Below are 3,842 nucleotides of genomic sequence, written 5' to 3'. Positions count from 1 at the left end.
CACGCGGCTAGTTGATTTCAGTTGATTTCTAACGTGTGACCAGAAACGCTTTGGGCGTTATTCTTTGCTGATCTACTGATGTTGCGTTCATAACTTCTACGCACTCGCCTGATCATGCTGTTGACTCGGTTACGTGATGAGACATATTGTGTTCTATTGAAGACTTTTTCCGCGTCTGAAGAATTGACCCACTTCCTATGCAGTCGCTTCTTAGTTCTGATTTCTTTACGGATTTCTTCTCCCAACGGAACAATTCCTTTACACTTCCAATAAGAATTTCCAACTTCTTTTAAAGGCACGAATCTGTTTCTCAAATCGGTAAGATCCCCTTTGAAATGTTCCCAGAGCTCACATACGGTCTTATCGTTCGATTTTGCGATGAAATTTTGAGTCCATTTTTCGGCCTCAAGAAAGTATCGCATCTCCTGGAAATCAGCTGAACTGTAGGCATATTTCTGGCAACTTGGCTTCTGTTCGGCACGACATTTGAAGTCGAAGACGAGTACACTGTGGTCACCCCCCAGTCCTAGTGGACTGAGGTATTTGAGGTTATTGATTTGGTTATATTCGCTGGTTAGGATGAGGTCCACTAGAGACGGCTCGTCCATTCCTCTACATCTTGTTGATTCTTTTACATGTTGGTAAAGAAATGAATCGCGTAGTGCATCTAGGAATTTTTCTTCTTTACTATCCTCAATGTGGGGTGAGGTCCAGCTTTCCCAATTTATCGTCGGTAGGTTGAAATCTCCAACAAAACATTTGTGAGAGTACCTCTTGTCCTGACTCAATGTCTTCAGCAAACTATTCAACATAGAATTGTTGTTATCCGAGTCGGCTTGTTTCGTAGGACTTCTTGTATACATGCAAACACAAGTTTTTCTTGTTTTGCCAGACGAATCTCAATAATACAATTTTCTTCAAAATCAACTGGACTCTTGATGTCAGCAACAAGATGGTCAATGGTTGAGTGTGCCAGTATGACGATTCCTCGACCTTTTTTGTTATCAATATTAGTGGAGCTAACGACTTTATATTCTTTCATTTCGTATTCGTGCATTGTCCATACTTTACCATGTTTTGGTTTAACTTCACAAATTGTAATTAAGTGCGGCTTTTCATCGGTTTGTATTCTGTTCAACTCTCGTTTCTTTACTTGCGTAAATTGATCTGCATTGGTGTATAGGATTCTTAATTCAGGAATTGTTCTTACGGTGGGTTTTCTTTCGTTGATATTCGGTGCTTGTTTGTTTGATTTGTTTTTATTGTTGCTTTGTGATTCTCAGCTTCTTTACTTCGAACCGTTTTTTGAATCACCTCTTACTCGATAAATTTCTGATTGAGATTGCTTTTCGGAGTTTAGTTTCTTTGCTTTATCTGATAGTTCTTTATATTTTCTCCTTTGTGTGGGTGTCAGGTCTTCAGTGACACTGATTCCTTTGTAGTTTTGAAGTCCTTTAAGACTTGTCAAGTTTCCAATAACACTCCACTTTTCCGTTCCGTCATTGAGTGAGATTAACAAGGGACGCTTCTTATTTTCCTTTGATACTCCCAACCTTCTAACAAGCTGTATGTCAGCTCGTGCATGAGTATCCTTGATGAAGTCCGATGCCCAAGCTTTGTCCTCTTCATCGGTCTTTTCTGGTAGACCATGAACAATAACATTTGGTGCACGCTTTCTTTTATCATCTTCTTCTGCACCCTTCTCACGCCATGCATGCGTGGGTTTGTAGCCAGAAAAAATATTTTCGCATCTAAAAATGAAAAATCCGCCATTATGGATTTCTAACCACATCCCAAAATTTAAACCAAACTTTTTTTGAGCTTTCACATGATTCCTGACCAGGATCAGAAGTTAAAAATTAGTTAAAAAATCATGCACACTCTATTACACTCAGACCCTAGAGTACTATAGTCAGGGAGCAGAGCGCCAAAAAAATGCCAAAAGTTGTATTTTGGTTGTACGTAAGACCGTTAAGAACAGCAACAAGCTCACCACCATTGCAGCAGAGAGAAGCCTTTTCGGAAGATTATTAATCCTAGCGAAATCAAGGGAGTCTCTTCCCCTGGAGTATGTGTTGGCTCACTCACTCAGCCCCATACCTTGGTCGATTGGTCTTCCCGATGGTGGCCTTGTGAAGACTTGTAAACATAAGTTGCGAGGTAAAACATTCAAAAATTTAAGATGAGCATTATTGCACAACTCTCAATACTCACCTGTACAGCTTTTTAACCAACTTTCATGATTAGCTAAAGGTCCTTCTGAGCTTCTTATTGTAATTTAAAGCTTTAAATTTTTTCACTCAAATTACTTTTATAATTCAGATGCTATCGAGAAAGATGTCTTGCAAGCAACGACAAATCCTGTGGTTAACTGCACAATTTGGGATGGAATGGTTCTCCTGCAGGAAATGGCATCCGTTTCTTATCAACGTTCGGTGATGTCACGGAGTATATCCTAAAACGTATTCTTCAAAGTAGAGTAGTCTACTTCGTTACTGATCAGTAAAAGCCTGGCTCGATCAAGTCCTACGAGCGTGAAAGGAGAAAGGAGTCTGGCACTGTCAAGATCAGCATTGAAAGACGTGATCAGGCTCGCCCGAAACAATGGTCAAAATACCTACGTGATGGTGAAAACAAGACCAATCTGGTTGAGTTTCTTTTCAAAGAGTGGTCAACAAATGGTCAAAAATACGCGAAGTATCTCGAAACGTCTACTCTCTACGTAAACCACGGCAATCAGTTCCATAAGATTTCTGCTTCAGGAGGAGAGCTATTTTGTGAGCAAGTTCCTGAATTGGCGACAGATCAGGAAGAGGCGGATACCAAGGTCTTTTTATGTGCCAACCACGCAGCAGAGAAGGAATCATCCGTATGCATCAAAACGGTTGACAGTGACATTCCGATCTATGCTCTTCATTTTGCTGCAAAAATCCCCATCCGAATGTACGTTGAAATGATGTGTTGTAACAACAGAAGGATTTTGGATATCAGTAGCATACAGCAAGAGCTTGGTGAAAAAATGTCATCTTGTCTCCCAGCACTCCATGCCTTCACTGGTAACGATTATACAAGTGCGTTTCATGGCCTTGGGAAGAAGAAGGCATACACTATCGTCTCGCGATCGGACGAATACCAGGACACCTTCGCTGCACTCGGAGATCGTTTCGTCCTAAATTCCAAACATTTTCCAATCATCGAGCGATTCGTTTGCGAGCTTTACGGAGTACGAAACTGCGAAAATTCTGATGAAGCTCGGTATCTAAAGTTCTGTGACAGAAGAAAAACCCCGGAACCCCAAAAGTTACCACCAACCCGTGACGTCGTCCTGTGTCATCTAAAAAGGGTAAATTTCGTAACTGCTATCATCCTTCGGTCGTTGTAACAGTTCCCCAATATTCCGAAACCTGAGAAAGTTTACGGCTGGATCTTGGAAGATGGTGTACTAGAAGTCCAGTGGATGCTTCGCAACCCCATTCCAGGAGAGTTGGTTGATTTAATTTATTGCAACTGCAAAAAAACCATGTGCGATTCTAATCATTGTATTTGCAAGTCACATGGGCTGAAATGCACTGATCTTTGCGCTTGTGATAGCAATACTGGAAATTGTCAAAACAAGCCAGATGATGAAGCCATGGAGATTGATGATGATTCGGGAGAGAGTGATATTGATTTTGCAATTGCAGCAGACTTTTTGGATATAAGTGATGAAAGCGAATCGAATAGTGAAGAAACGACATACGAAACTGAACCTGCTAATGAACAATAGATTTTTTAAACATATGGTTATTTATTTGTGAATTTAAACCTTTATCTGAGCTTACCTCATACAATTGAAGAGAAAA

This window comes from Clytia hemisphaerica, unplaced genomic scaffold (genome assembly GCF_902728285.1).
Source record: "Clytia hemisphaerica strain Z4C2 unplaced genomic scaffold, Clytia hemisphaerica genome assembly, whole genome shotgun sequence".
Classification (NCBI taxonomy): Eukaryota; Metazoa; Cnidaria; class Hydrozoa; order Leptothecata; family Clytiidae; genus Clytia; species Clytia hemisphaerica.
The sequence above is the reverse complement of the archived record's forward strand: the minus strand, read 5'-3'. Positions refer to the sequence as shown.